Source organism: Cavia porcellus, unplaced genomic scaffold (genome assembly GCF_034190915.1).
Source record: "Cavia porcellus strain 051 isolate PalLab524CR breed Dunkin Hartley unplaced genomic scaffold, mCavPor4.1 scaffold_13, whole genome shotgun sequence".
Lineage (NCBI taxonomy): Eukaryota > Metazoa > Chordata > Mammalia > Rodentia > Caviidae > Cavia > Cavia porcellus.
The window spans coordinates 31,736,537-31,753,004 of NW_026947496.1; the positions used below are offsets into that span (position 1 = coordinate 31,736,537).

The 16,468-nt window shown below is 43.2% G+C and overlaps 1 long non-coding RNA gene across 1 annotated transcript; it reads left to right on the forward strand.

Moving 5' to 3' along the window:
* The first annotated feature begins 7,012 nt into the window (after window positions 1–7,012).
* LOC134478531 (uncharacterized) lies at window positions 7,013–13,263 on the forward strand. The gene is made up of 4 exons (XR_010051224.1): window positions 7,013–7,355; window positions 8,115–8,365; window positions 11,451–11,639; window positions 12,153–13,263. It is a non-coding gene; the product is annotated as an uncharacterized LOC134478531 (long non-coding RNA).
* The last annotated feature ends 3,205 nt before the right edge of the window (window positions 13,264–16,468 follow it).

A 16,468-nucleotide genomic window follows, 5' to 3' on the forward strand; every position in this document is an offset into this window, starting at 1 on the left:
CCACTGAGCTAAATCTCTGGCCCCCAAAATGGAAAGTTTATGAGTACCAGGAAGCAGGCCTATACAGTCCCCATTCAGACAGCATCATTACTATAGCTTTCTTTGAGTACTTCCTTCTGGGCACAAATGTTGCTTTGCCCTGCATCATTGCCTGCTTGGGAAGCCAGAGGTGAATCTATGCTGCATGGCCACTCTGGTCTGACTTGAATGTAACAATTCCCATCCATAGAGATCTTTCCTTCCCACCACTGCCCTCCAATACTTGCAATAGCACAGTTTCTGGGAAAATCCAGAGATGTTTCCAAGCCTCACAAATTGTGCTAGGGTCACTTGTCCCAACTGCCAGACAAACATAGGACAGTGGTTGTTCAAGAATGTTCCCTGTCCAGTCACTTCTGCAGCTTCTCTAGCCTGTCAGTTCTTGTGATGGCTACCTATTGCTGTGTAACAAGTACTCCCCAAACTTGAAATAATAAGCATTTTACAGTATTTTCTTTCTTTTTTTTCTTTTGAAGATAGTAAAATACAACAGAACAAGACAAAACAAAGCCAATTGACAATGCAGTGAAATTGGTACAGAACTTCACAGCAGGATACCGGGATAACAGTAATAGATACCATAGTATATCTTGTTATCTTCACAATAGTTGTCCCATTCAATCAAGTATAGCACAATCAAACCAAAAACAGAACATTATAAAACCCATCAAAACAGAATATTGAATAGAGCAAAACAATTAATCAGAACAAAGCAAATAGTGAAAACAATATTGGCCTTCAAAGAGAAGACAGAAGGAAGTCCTCCATATTTGCTATATTGTATACGGTCATTCTCTTAAGAGATGCTCAGACCACTGGCCCCAGTTGCTAAGGGGGTGGGGGATGGGATGATGTTTGATTCTCAGTCCGAGTCCCAGTAGACTCAGGGGAAATGCTGACTGGTTCTCTTCCTGGCTTGCCAGCTGCCGCCACTTTCCAGGAAGGGGAATTTGTTGCTTTTTTGCTCAGCGCCCTAAGTTCTGACATGGCTGGATCTCAGGAGACACTGACTGGTTCTCTTACAGTATTTTCTAAAAAGCTTTTTTAAAAGACAAATTATGATCTCACTGTTTTTGTGGTTTCAGAATTCAGAAGCAGCTTAGATGGGCATAACTGCCTGAGGTCTCACAAGTCTGCAGACAGAATGCTGATGGGGGGTTGCAATCACCTTGAGACAGTCAGAGACCACCCAAAGGAAATGAAGCCATCAAATTCAGGGAAAGAATTCCCTATATCATGCATGGTTTGTGCTTTCTCAGAAGAACCAAAGACATAGCCAGGGACCCAGGGCTTACACACAGCCCTGGAATCAAAAACAATAGCTACAAACACATTGTACTAGGGCAACACGATCCAGGTAAGGATCGGCCTCCTGAGAAGCAGTCTCACCCCAGCTGTCAGAGAGCTGCCTACGACTGAGCTCAGATGCTGAGCAGCCAGGACCCGGCACTTTCTGCAAGCTTGACCCCTATTGCATGGAGAACCTGGACAGGAGCTTTTGGCAGGAACCTTTTCTGTGTTAGCTCCCCTTTCCTTTGTTGGGAGAACAGCTGGCCTGATGGCTCTTAGTCAGACCTGCAGCTCTTTTCTGGCTCTGCCAGAAATTCCATTAAGGCTTGCCTGTGGCTAAATTGGATGTGGTGGCACATACCTATAATCCTAGCATTCAGGCAGGTTGAAGCAGGAGCACCACAAGTTCAAGGCCAGCCTGGGTTACATAGTGAGCTCAAGGTCAACCTGTGCCTGTATTTCCTCTGAGTCTGGTACAGACCTAGCTCCACTAGCAGTCTGAAGACTTGGCTGGGGCTGAAGGCCCTGCTTCCAAAATAGCTGCCTCAGTTGGGTAGAAGGTGCCTGCCGTAGGCAGTGCTTGAGTTCCCCCATGGGGACCAGAGGTTACACAGCCCTACTCAGTGTGGAAGGAGCAGAGGCAAGGATGTGAAAGCCAGAGGTTTGTTTGTTTGTTTTTGTCTTTTTCGTTTTTATTGGTACCAGGGATCGAACTCACGACTGCCTGCTTGCAAGGCAGGTGCTTATGCCGCTGAGCTAAATCCAGTGAGAGCCAGAGGTAAGGATCAGCGGTGCACAGATACATGGCTGGTGGCCTACTGACTCTACCTCACACTGATCTCACAGTGGGAGACAAGCTCCCTGCAGACAGTTAACTCCCTTATCCTAGTCTTTCACTCACCTTCATTTCCAATCACTGTTGCAAATACTAATTCCTCGCTTGTTAGCGTTACTTATTACCAGTTGACTTTCTTCTAGCTGCAGAAGAGGTAGAGTTAGGCCCTCTCTTGTGCTTCTAACCCCACCAAGCATTGCATCCATTTTCTTAATGTGGTTACCTACTTTGGTGAAATCATTATAGAATATTTTATTCTTATGTCTAAGTAAATATTGTATGCAACAAAATTTTATTTCATATAAGTATTTGGTGGAGGTGGAGGGTGTTGAGACAGGGTCTTGCTATGTAGTCCAGACTGGCCTTGAACTCTCTATGTAACCCAGGCTGGCCTTGAACTTATAGAGATCCTCTTACCTCAGCCTCCTGAGTGCTGGGATTACAGGTGTGTGCCACCATGCCTTATTGTACATTATGATATATTTTCTTGTTTTGTTTACTTTTCCTACAGTTGATAATTGCCTATTATTTCATTTGTTTAGTTATTTATGTACACCTAATGTTTAAGATCTTTGACAAAATTTTATTTTATAAGGACTTTCGGGGTTTTTTTGATAGTGTTGATGATTAAGCCCAAGGCTTCATACCAATAAGTTTTCTACAACTGAGCTTTACCCTCAGCCCTGACAAAATTTCAACAGAATCTTCTTAGCAGGGCATGGTGGCACACGCCTGTAATCCTAGTATTTGGGAGGCTGAGGCAGAAGGATCACCGTGAGTTCGAAGCCAGTTCGAAGCCAGCTTGGACCATGTCTCAAAGAAAGGAAAAAAAGTTCTTGAATGTGTTCAAATAAGATGGCAGCCCAGCCCTACCCCCTAAAACGCCCCTGTAGAGGCACCAGTGGTCTCCCATGGATTTAGCCTGGCCTGGTGGGCCTTCTGCACACTGTTGCTCTGGAAATCTTTCTACCAGGAAATACTGGGGGTGTCTTCTCCTCCCTCCTGCTGGTTCCCCACTTTCCAAATACCTCTCTTTCCTCATATGTGTTAACTTGTTTTGGTGAAGAGAGGTGCCCAGGAGCTTTCTGTGAAAGAGTACAAGACACTTCGGTTTTTGAGACCTTGAGCTTACTCAGACATACCCTTCTTTATAGTCTCTGTGTTCTCGATGCGGAACTCAGTTTGGAGAGTCCCTTCCCCAGCATTCCGAAGCACCGCTCCAAGGTTGGGGCAGCTGCTCGGCAGCCCAGTGTCTATACATCCTCGACATCGCAGAGATAGCTGATAGTTCTTAGTTGTTTGTTCACATGTAAGCTTTATGTGCACAAATGGGAATTTTTGATGTCTCAGCTTCCTTGTAGGGTGACTAGGGAGAGAATGTATTGTCAGAAGATCCCCCAAGGCCATTAGAATTATAATTCTGTTCTCTTGGGCTCATTAATTTCCCCAGAGAAAAAACCCTCCAATCTCTCTGCCATGAATATTTTAAACAAAAGATGGGAGGAATCAGGAGTGAGAGTGTCTTACTTGGGCCATGGCTGTGCATTCAGTCTGTGTTTGGTTGCACCTGATGCCTGCTCTCAGAGGGAGAGTTACGTTCAGCATCCTGTGGGGCAGTTCCTTGGCTGTGTGACTGGTGCCAGACAAAGGGTACTAAAGCTACCTGCCCCTTGGCACCACTTTGGGAAACCCTCTGCATTTTTGCTCACCCCACATGCCTGTTTTCAGAGGTTCCTGAAACTGCCAGTCCATGTGCCTGCTGGGTTGCAGCGTGAAATGGGCTGTGTCTTCCTGGTTTATATGTCCCCTCCTAGTCCTATTTCTGCAGCCTTGAGTTCTGTTCCCACCCATAAGTCAATGCCATCTGTCTATCCACTATCCGGCTTCCAAAATGATGTCCACAGTACACACTGGCTGTCTCTTCGTATAGTGTGGAGTAGGGATTTTTTTTCTGCAATTCTAAAAGGATATGATTAGAAGCACTGACACAAATGTATGTTCCATGTGCCATACTTAAAAAGAAGTCTATTCATATATTCCTAATTTCATTTTTGATGACCTACCTATTCATGTTCTTTTTTTACTGTTAAGACTGTTCATATTTCTTTTCTGACATTTAAGAGATCTTTACATATAAAAGAAGTTATATGAGTGTTAAATATAAAATATCTCCTGCTTTTGAATTATCTGGTAGACCACTTTATGTACAAGCATTGGTGAGAATTTTTAGCATCCACATTTGCATTTGTGAGGTCTGTGAACAGAAGCCCAAGTAATATCATGCACAGAGTAAACGAAGGATGCGTAACAGCTTGACTACAGTGCAAGGAACTGAATCAGCCCAGCGTGTGCCAATCACAGCGCATGACTGCAGAAGCCTGCAGCAAGCTGGGGTGCCAGCACCACACTCTCCTGCACCCTGTGTTTGTGCGCACAGCTCGGATCATCTATTCCTGACAAAGAATGCTTTCACCTTCTTCCCAATTCCAGCAGTACCTGAGTCTGATAATAGTTAATCTACAATTAAGTAATAGTACAATCCTAATTTTACCCTCCAATGAATAAAACAGCTTTATAAAGTTCTTATTAAAATTGTAATTAAGTATAAGTTCTAATTTTCTGGGACTTAACAAAAAACCTAAAGTTGTATCACATTGTAAGCTACAGTTATATGAGGTGTGTGTTTACGTTTTTAAAAAATTGATCACAGTAAAAGACACATTGTCATTAATCCCCTCAGAATCTCCCCCCTAACTTTGCACACATTATCCCTCCCCCCGCCTCTTCTTTCACTTTCTGAAGCAGTGTTGGAAGTCTGCTTTCTTGAGTGTCTTTAGCTGTGCTCTCTTAAGGTCCTGAATTGGTTCAGATTGTTCACCTTTCATAGTCTTTTTGACTTTGGGGAAGATCCAGACATCACACAGTGCCAGATCCAGTGACTAAGCAGGGAGAGGACATAGCGTATTATTTTAACCAGATGCCTTTTCTGTTGGATGGCGCTGGCAGCTGCATTCACTGTATTTATGATCACCTTGTAAGACTTTCCTGAAAGAGGACGTCCAGAACTGCTTCAGAAAATGGCAAGATCACTGGATGACCATATTTCTGTCCCACCTCATGCCCACCTTCCTTGTGAGTTCCCATTTTTCCCCGCCTTGGACCTCTCTCACCTCGTGGTTTTGCTCTATAAAAGTCTCCAGAAAAGGCAGAGTTTTTGGCATCCCACTCAGGATCCCTTCTGTCTCTCTCCCAGGCAAAAGCTTTCTTTCAAGAAAGGTATTCTGCTCTTTAAAAAAGAGTGGGAAGAATGATAGGATAAGTGCATTTGAAGGGTGGGGTAGCATTTTGAGAGGTTTAATGGCAATGTGTTTTGTTTTGCTTTTGTTTTTTGAGGCAGGATCTCATGGAACGCACTCTGGTCCTGGGCTGGCCTCAAACTCATAGTGATCCTTCTGCCTCAACTTCCCAAGTGCTAGGGTTAGAGGTGTGCATCACCACACCTGGCTCAATACACCTTTTACTGTAATAAAGTTTTAAAAATTTAAACGTTCACCATATATTATGATCACATTTTACATAAACAACCTTTCTTGCCAGTTAAAAATCAAATGTAGATGGATAACTGCATGTATGTTTAAGTGTATGGGATTGACAACCATGTTACTAAGTTTTTGTTGGACAGTTGAACGAGAACTGTTTGCAGTCTTGCTGTTTGAATTCCCACTTTACATATTCCATTTTTGTATCTTGAACAACTATTTGTAAAATGACAATATGTAAACATCAACTAGTGATTTCTTACTGTTTATTGTTTTCTCTGAATGTATGTATTATTTCTTCCTATTTTTTGTTTTGTTTAGTCTGTCTTTAAATAAAATTTTAAAAAAATCAAATGTAGAAACAGGTGAAATATCAAAACCATCCTAAGAAACACAACATCAGCTGCTCCACAAAACTTAACAATATATTGCATTATGTTACAGATGTTACAATACAGTACCGGTTACAGAACGTCCCATATATAATTATATCTATATTTATATATCTACATGGAGAGAAGTTTGATTTAACGAAATTGACTCATGTGATTATAGTGAAAGGTAAGCTCAACATTTCTGGGCAGGCTGGGGGCTGAGGCCCAAGGAGGCTGATGTAGCTCAAGTATAAGGGCCGTTCACTGGCATAATTCCTTAACACTGGGAATAATTCAGTGTTTATGTCTTAAGGCCTTTAGCTGATTGGCTGAGTCCCACCCACATTGTGGCGTTTGTCTGTTTTACTCTAAGTCTACAGATATGTCAATTTTTGTCTTTTAGTACCAGGAATTGAACTCAGGACCTCACGCTTGCCAGGCAGGTGCTCTGCCGCTGAGATATATCTCTGGCCCTTTGTTTTTGTTTGGACACAGTGTCTTGCTATGTATTTTACGCTGGCCTTAGGGTTACTGCTTCCTGAGTAGAACTGGGATTTCAGGCATGTGTCACCATACCCAGCTTCTAAGTATCAATTGTATCTAAAATATGTTCTCACATGTCCCATGTACATATTTTTGAAGAATTATTATGAAATCACATTCGTGTGTTTTTAAAAGCACCTGAATCCTCCTCATGTTAAAGACACTGGCCTATGGACCTGGAAAGGCTTGTCAAAAATTTTTCCCTAAGCTGAGAAGCACTTTTCTTCCGAGATAAGTGCTACCTGTACCCTTGCACTGCAGGGGCCCATCGGCCACCCCATCTGCTGGGCTCCTTGGCCCCAGTCTATCTACTGCACAGCATAGGCTCTGCCTTTTCTCTCAAAGCATTTGGCTCCCCGTGTTTCTCTTTAATCTACTTCTCCTTTAGGTTTGGCTTGTGATGGCTTCAATGAACAACCATTGTTTACCATGACCTGTACCTCGAAGCTGGGGGACCATGGTTCTCTTGGTCCAGGCCCATGTCACAGGCGTGGGGCCTCAGGGAGTCCATGGGCCAATTAAGCAGGAGCTTTGTATAAGGGATGCTTTGATTTCTTGTCTCCCACAAACGTCATCTCATGCAGAAAAGAGGACTGGACAACTATTTCACTAAAACGCGAAGAGTGCAAGAAACCCACTCTCCGGTTCCAGCACAGCAGTGGTCCAGGAAGCCACGAGGGGACATCAGGCCCCGCTGGGACTGCTCACACGGTCAGGAGCACTCACATCCTGGCTGTAAGTAGCACACAGCAGCCGAGCAGGCAGCTTGTTAATGAGGTCGCTCACGAGTATGCATGATTTATGTTCTTTGAGGATTTGCCATTTTTTTTGAACTCCAGATTTGGTCCCCTTTTGATGATGATGCGACATGACAGAATCATGTCAGATTCCAACGAACCGCACTCTCTTTTTTCCTCTGCGCCTCTGTCTCTGTCTCCATTTTTGCCTCTCTCTACCTCTATCTCTCACCGTCTGTTTTTTTCTGTGTCTTACTCTTTATCTCTGTGTCTATCTCTTTGTCTCATTCTCTTACTTTGCGTTTCTCTGTGTCTCTCTTGGTCTCTTTCCGTCTCCATCTGTGTCTGTCTGTCTCTATCTTTGTTCACCTGTTTTTCACTTCAGTCTCAAGCACCTGCCATCAACCCTGGGCAGAGTGGAGGCAGGGAGAAGGCAGGCAGGGTCTCGCCTCCAGCACACACTTGCCAAGTGTTCCATTTGGAGTCTGGCTCAGCCTGCCCTCCCGGGCCCCCCCGCCTTCCTGAGCTACATGCTGCAGGAGGAGGGCTGGGGATTTGCAAAGATCCACCTGTGCCCAATACAGCAGAAGCTGCTGGGAGGGTGAGTGTCCCCCACCTCCCCCAGCCCAGCTCTGGGGCAGCTCCTCCTAGCTCTGAGAAATCCTGAAAGAGGAAAGGACCCTCAGGAAGTATCCCTTCCATCACGTCATCCTGGAGATGCTGAAAAAGGCCTCTGCTCTCCATTCCCCATCTCCAGGCACATGTACTGGGAGGAGACAGGAGCTTCCAAACCGTCTGTCCCCTGAGTTGAGCAGGAAACAGGATAAAGAATCATGGCTCACTCTTTCATTCAGTCAATCGATCTTCCATTTGATTAATAAATATACACTGGGTCCCACCAAGCCTATGCTCCTGGCTTCTGCAAGGCCATCTGTGTCTGTGTCACAGCCAAGTAGAGAAGACAAGGAAGTAAGCCAAGATCTTAGTGCGGTGGGATAAGCTGCTGAGGTAAGTAGCTACTTCTCTAGAGACCAGGCGTCACCCCTTGCACCGAGACGATGTCCTATTTTTGGTCATTAGGAATGAGGTGACTCTAGGCACCTCACAGAAGTGGAGTTATGCACTAATTATCTTTTTGTGACAGGACTGCTTACATGGTATAAGGTCCTCAAGGTTTGTCTATGTCGTTGCATGTGTCAGAGTCGCCTTTTTTCTCAAGGCTGAGGAGGATTCAGATGCTTTTAAAAACACACAGATGTGATTTCATAATAATACCAACTTTTCTTTACCTCTCCATCTGCCAGTGGATGGTTGGGGCTGCGCCACCTCTTACTACTGTGAATAGCAGTGCCATGGCCACTGGTATTTGTTGAGCCCTGCTTTCCATTCTTTTGTGTGCATACCCAGAAGCAGAGTGGCGAATCAGATGGTGATTCTCGGCTCCATTCTTTCATGAACTGCATTCTGTTTTCCCAAGCTGCTGCAGCTGGTTATATTGCCCCCAGAAGAGACAAGGACTCAGTTTTTCCAGCACTTGTAGTTTGTTTTTATTATAGCCATCACAATGGGTGTGAAGACGGGTTTGATTTCCATTTTCCCAATAATTAATAATATTGGGAATCTTTCTTTTTCTTTCTGTCAGTACAGAAGATTGAGCCCAGAATCTCTGGGCACTGAGATACGTCCCCCGTTCTTTTTTATTTTTTTATATTGAGACAGGATCTCACTATGAGCCCAGGCTGAGCTTGAATTTGCAATCCTCCTGCTTCAATATCTGAGTGCTGGAAGTACAGATTTGTAACACACACCTGGCTAGGCATTGAGAATCTCTTTATGTGCTTACTGGCTATTTGTACCTCTTCTTAGAGAAATATCTGTTTAAATCCATTGCATATTTTGAAATTGGGTTTAATTTTTGGTTGGTATATGCTGGATATTAACCCCTTATCAGACATATGAATTGCAAAAATTGTCTCGCATTTCACTGGTTTTAGGCTTTTTGTTTTTTCTTTTTACTCTGTTCATTGTGTCCTGTAACACAGTTTTATATTCTTTTTTTTTTTTTGTCTTTTTCCTTTTTATCGGTACCAGGGATCAAACTCACAACTGCCTGCTTTCAAGGCAGGCGCTTATGCCGTTGAGCTAAATCCCCAGCCCCCACAGTTTTATATTGTAATGTAGTCCAGTTTATAGTATTTTTTCCCTTTACTGCCTTTTGGTGTCACAGCTAAGAAATAATTGCTTATTCCAGTGAAGTGAAGCTTTCCTCCTATTTTCTTCTAATTGTTTTATCACTTGAGTTCTTATGTTTAGGTTTTAATTTACCTGGAATTAATTTTATATATGTTGTAAAGTAAGAGCCCTTCTCACTCGTCTGCATGAGGATGCCCAGATTTTCCAGCATCTTTCATTGAACAGACTTTCCTGTAATACCAGCATTCAGAAAGCTCAGGCAGGAGTATTGTTGAGAGTTTGAGACCAGCCAGGGCTACAAAGTGAGCTTAAGGCCAGTCTGAACTGCATAGTGAAACTCTGACCCCAAAAGATTAATTAATTAATTAATTAAATTCTTATGGACTCTCAAGAGATACAAATAGTTAACAGACTTAAAAATAAAGAACAAAGTTAGAAATCTCACATTTCCTAATTTCAAAACTAACTACACAGTTTACACTAGTCAAAAAATGTAGTGCTTGGTATAAAGACAGACAAAGATGAGAAAACAGACCTAGAGAGCCTATCAATAACCCTTCTGCATGTGATCAATTGATCTGCAGCAAGATGCATGATCATTCTTTGGGGGAAAAGGGAGGAAAGTCTGTTCAATGAAAGGTGCTGGAAAATCTGGGTGCCCTCATGCAGAAGAATGAAAAGGGACTCTTACTTTACAACATATATAAAATACTAGCCTGAAATACATAGTGAGACTTTGTTTTAAAAACAAACAAAAATTGGGTGTGATGTTGCACACCTATAATCCCAGTACTCAGGAGGTGGAAGAAGAGTTCGAGGCCAGCCTGGCCTAGAAAGTGAGCTCAAATCCAGCCTGAACTGCATATAGTAAGAGCCCGTCTCAAAAAGAACACACACACACACACACACACACACACCCATTACCACAACCACCAACCAAAAAAAAACCCAATGCCAAAACCAAAACTAGAAAACAAAAGGCTCGGTGATGCATGCCTGCGGCTTACTGCAAGTTCAAGTCCAGCCTGAGCTATGTTGTGATTTCAAGCCTGAACTATATAGCAAGACTGTCTCAAAAACCAGCCAGTCAAACAATCAACAACAACAACAAAAAATCAAAAACAAACAAAAATCATTAATCCATGACCATGGGATATACATACACTTAAAGGACCCCTTTTAAATTTCTTTCAGCAATATTTTGTAGTTTTTTTGTACAAGTCTTTTATATCCTTTAGTTAATTCCTAAGTATTTTATTTATTTTTATTTTGATGCTATTATAAAGTGCATTGCTTTTTAAAATATCCTTTTGTGGTTGCTTATAGTTTATAGAAGTGCAACAAATTTTTTGTGTTAATTTTATGTCTAGCATCTTTGCTTAATTCTTTTATTAGCTCTGACAGAGTTTTTTGGTGGAATTTTTAGGAGCTTCTGCATAAAAGATTATATTATGTATGAACAAAGAGCTTTATTCCTTCCTTTTCAATTTTAATGCCTTTTATTTCTTTTTCTTGCCTAATTATTCTGGTGAGGACTCTAGCATTATGTTGAGTAGAACTGGCAGGCTGGGGGTCCTTTGGTGTTCCTGATCTTGGAGAAAACACTGTTTTCCCCACTGAATGTGATGTTAGCTTTGAGTATGCTATTTTAAGACCTTTATTAGAAGAAAGTTTTCTTATGTTCCTAGTGTGTTGAGTGCTGCTATCACAACAGTGTTCAGCGTTGTCAAATGATTTCTCTGCCTCAGTTGAGATAATCTTAGGTAGGTTCTTCATTCTGTCGAGGCAAATAGGACATTGTTTAATTTCCACATAAGGAGCCATCTTTGCATTCCAGGAATAAATTCCACTTGGTCTTGGTATATTGCCCATTTAATGTGTTGTTGAATTCTGTTTGCAGGTGTTTTGTTGAAGAATAATGCCAACTTTTAGAAATGAGAAAGGTGGACTCCAAAGAGATGAGAGACCTAGATAAGGAGGGCCCCTTATCTAGGAAGCGGTTCAAGTTGGAGTTCCAACTGAAGCCTGCCTGATCTCAGAATCCACAACATTTTCAACATGCTGGGCTGTCTCATCACCCCACATTCAGGTAAACAGTGGGACATGTGAGCTAACAAATTCTAGCTTTGTAAATTTAGGAGAAAAATACTTTAAATTTTTGTTGAACCCCAGGTTGCACATGTAAAAGAGGGGTCATGTCACTAACTTGCTAGAACGGTGGTAAACCTTAGACACAATTCTGAAACACTGTGAGCTTTTAACACACGTATGACCTTCAGACCCGTTCTGGGTCTCCCACCTCAAATGAGACTTGACTTGCTCAGTGATCTTGGACAGAGGCTTTATTTGCAGCCTTTTGATCAACCTAGTTTTTCTTTTATATAAATTCTCCAGAATACTAAAGGTTTCAACAAGTGATCTTGTATTTCTGTCCAATAAGCATATTCTCATTTCTTTTAAGACTTGTCAAATCCTTCCTGCATCTCCCCTCTAAATAACTCCTGCCATTGACATTTTAAATGTTCTTATCTTTTTAGCTCTGCTTTGGCAGTCTTGATCATGTCTTCAATTCTTTCCCTTCCTTTTCTTCTTTTTTGCCAAGGTTGGTACTCAGACCCGAGCTGGTGAAAGTACCTGGTGTCTTTAAGAACATGTTGCCTCTTTCATCAGAGCAGATCCATGTGAACTACTTCTGGGTAACCCTGGTGACAGGACACCTGGGATTCACTGTGGTGCTGAGATTTTCTAAGGAGCTGAAGAAAAGAGTGGCATGCTCACAGACATTCCGGAAGACCTCCTGGTCCACAAGTTTGTTAATTTAACAAGAACTCACTCTTTTCTTTGGAAGTGAGCCACACAAAGCAGAGTCCTCAGAATTCCTTGTGGGACTGTCAGGAAGGAGGTGTGTGCACACATTTAGAGATGACAGATGACCAGAAAGAGAGGGCGCTCTCTATACCTCCTTCTCAATTGTCTTTCTCAATTCATTTCAGTACAGTCTGTCCATCTAGGGTTTCTCGACGGCAGAGGCCACAGTTTCTCCATAGTACTAATTTAAAATACAGAACCCTGGGCCCCAAGTGAGTCAAAATCAGGATTTGTGATACAGATAACTCCATTAAGCACAATAACTGAAAACAAAGTTCTCTGCTCTGATAAATGAATTGAAGCTACCATCCCCGAAGTCACATTTGCCATATAAGAAAGCACAGCCACTCTTAATGCAGGGAAACATGCTATAAACTGTAATCACCAGAATCACATCAGAAATTGATGATACTGGAAGAAATTGTAAGGATGCAATGCCCTGATCTAGAGCTGCCTGATCCTACAGTGTGAAACTAAAAATTGCATTTTTGGAGTTGTGTTAAAAATTAGACACAGATTTGTTGCAAAACTTCCTGGAGGACACACCTATTGGAATTGTCTACAATCCTTAGTCTCACTTCTGTGAAATTGTCCATGGTTGCTTCACAATAAATATCTTTTTAAATTAAAAAAAATGAAAGAAAGTGCATCAGCCTCTGTTCTGGGCAGCTAGGAGGAACAGGACTGCAGGCCTCTGGACTGGGCAGAAGTCAACACTGCAGAGGACCTGCACTTTACACATGGGCACGTCCAAAGCTGAGCTTTAAGAAGTCAAGTGTTTGCCCAGTGTTTTCTGCCCCCAGGCTGTGTCCCTGCTGTCCCCTGGTGTTCAACAGTGTGGGTATCTGTGCCAGTGTTTTCCCCTTCCCATTGCCACTAATTTCTGAACACATTCTACAGCAAGCAGAGCTGATGACCTACTGTGTATCACACACTGCTGGGCTGACACTGCAGACAGATGGACATGGTCTCTGTCCCCAAAACTGTACTTTCAAGTTGAGAAATAAAAAACTGCTTTCTAGTTGGTAACTGCAAAAAATTCTATAGAAAGAAAGCCATAGTCAAGTAACTGGTCATGTTATCTGCATGGTGGTCAGGATCAGCTACAATTCTCAAGCTTTGGTTGTGGGTACCATGGTGTGACATGTACTGGGTGCCTTGGGTGGCAGGAATCACAGGTGCCCAGGCAGGTGCTTGGAAGGGCTTGGAATATCTAGGAGCAGTAGAGGATGGTGGGGCTGGACCAGAGGAGAAGAGCGGGGGCAGGATATTATGAGGAGACTCAGTAGGGACCACATCCTCATAGACTGGTGGCCTTCTAGTAGGCACAATGATGTAACAGTTAAGCTTAATTATGTCTGAAGTTCAGACACACAGACTAGGTCAAATTGGAAGAAGATGGTATGTGAACTCTAGTGCCGGACCTGGCCCTCAGGTGTATCTGAGCTCTGGAGTAAGAGGCCCCATCGTGGGAACTGCACACTAGGGTCACTGCCCAGGCTTTGGAGAGCACCACACCCAATCCCCTCAAGTCATGAACTGCAAGCAAGAATTTACTGGCATCTACTCAGCCCAGTGCCCTGGCCCACTTTCTCACAGCCTCCTTTACACACATTGTTCTGGAATTTACCTGTGCTTAAAGAGGCTCCCCCACCCTACATCCCTATATACCTGCTGTTGCCGCACTGTCACTACCTGACTCCTTGTTCCTGCCCGTGAAACTTCTGGAGATGGAGTATTTTCCTCCTAAACCACGATATGGTCCCTGCCTGGGATCTGTAAGGAAATACCTGACTTCACTTCCTAGCCAGGTGGGGTGCTGGAGTTGCAATTTTCATCCAAAGAACTAGTGACTGTCTCAGGCCAGTCCCTCTGGGTAACAGGGAGCACTCACAGTCAGGTTCCCAGTGTCCAGGGAAGGTTAAACAGCACAAACTGGACCCAGATCAGGCAGGAGCCACAGGGTGCCTCACCCTAGAAACAAGCTGCCCCAGGGAGGAAACTCTGGGTTAGACAAGCAGGCATGAGGCTGCCTACCAAGTAGAGCTTTTCTGTGGGTGACATGCTGTCCACACCCCTGGGCAGTCGCTGCTTGCTTCTTGTTGGGCAGGGTGCCACCTACTCCAGGATTTCACCTTAGTTTACTTGGATGTCTCAAAGCACAACCTCCAGCCAGCTCTTGCGCCATCATCATGTCTACTTTCATGATGAAAGCACTACCCATCTGACAAATATAGACACTGACATATAGTTGAGCAGGGTCTCAAGGGGCCCAGAGCATCCATGTGATGGGTTGAGAGGAGGCACCAGGTTTGTCCCACTCTACCCTGGCACCTTTCCCCCATAGCATCTCATCCAGCCGGCTCAACCCTGGACTGGACAGAGCTCACGCAGGTTCAGGTGTTCATGTTAATGTCTGGGGACAGCTTTGCCTTGGGGACATCAGGACAAGCAGCTGCAGGCAGCTCCCCATCCATAACGCTCTGCAGTCTCGGTTCCTGCGCAACCCTCCTGCGATCTGCAGAGGGAGCATGTCATGGCCCTTGGCCCTCTGAGCCTAAATCCCAGAACTTTCTGTTACTTTATAGTTTAGAAAATATACACCAGGTGTTTCCAGGGACTGAAGGACAGATTATTTACCCAAGATCCTTCCCAAGGAGGTGTGATCCTGGCACTCTGAGGCTCTTCCTGCTCTTCCCCATGTCTGCAGAGCCTGGTCTCATGCCTCAGACAGAGGATCACAAATGGGTTCAGCTGATAGCATGTTGTAAATCGCTGGTGCTGGCAGACAGGGGAGGCTAGCCTGGTGATGCCAGGCTGGGGTGCTGACCCTCAGCACCTGCATAGAGGCTACTTGTGCTCCATCACTATCTCCCCCACTTCTGACCAGAAGAGTCTCAGAATTCTGGGGCTCTGCATCCTGACCCTGCCCTCCTACTCTGCTTTGGAAATGGTATCTGTCTTCCAGTTTGCTCCTCTCCCACCCCACTGTCTCTGTTGGCTCAGAGGCCTCTTGATGCTTTATATATGTAAGATGTCTAGCACATGTCTGGCACATGACAGCCACTCCGAGCATGCTGGCCAGGTCCCCTCTAGCCTATCTTAACATATGTGACAAAGAAATAACTAAATCATATGGCAACAATATATTCAGATTTTCTGAGATAGTCCCAAATTTAAATAATTTCATCTTTTTCAAAAAGCCACATGTTAACTGTATGATTATACAAATTTTAATTTTTGAGGAAACTTTTATCCCAGTTTTACAGCACACAAAATTCCAAGATAATATCCAAAAATTCCTGCCCTTTATCACTGTATCTGCCCTGAATAAACCAAAACCTGTGCACGGGATGGATTTCACTTTACAATCAGATTGTGTATAAATACACTTAGGATATCCGAGATGATTGTGCTACAAGTTCTATAAGTTCATAGAACAAAGCAGTTAATATTCATAGGATTGGAACAATTTTGCATGTTTGTATCAGGTGACCTGAGGAGCTCTTCAAGATCACTATGTAACGTATCAACCTTAGTTCTATTCTTACCACCATGTTTTGAAAGCCTATATTGTTACTGTTTTGGGCTCTTTGTTATTGTTATTTATTTGTGTTTTTTGTTTCTTATTTTCCTAGTAACTTGTTTTGTTTTTCCCTGTAATACAGAAAGGATAGGTATACATGTAGAGGCTTATACAGGCCTAGAACTTCTCCCAAGCAGTTTATGAGAATTGCTTATATGTGATGAAATGAACAGCTACTTTGAAGAAAAAGAGACATTATGTTATCCATTGCTGATTCTGTATCATCGTGCTGTGAAAGCCATTAATGCTTCTATTCTTTGTTCAGAGTGGTTTTAGTCTGTTTTGTGTTGTTTAATTTCAACATACATGAAGGTATGGATAGCTATTTTGAAGAGAACAAGAGACATTATGGCAGCCATTGTTGACTTTCCTATTGTCTGGCTTTGAAGGCCTTTAATGCCTTCATCATTGTTCTGATCAGTTTATTTTGTTTTGTATGAATTCGTTGTGTGTGAAGATATACA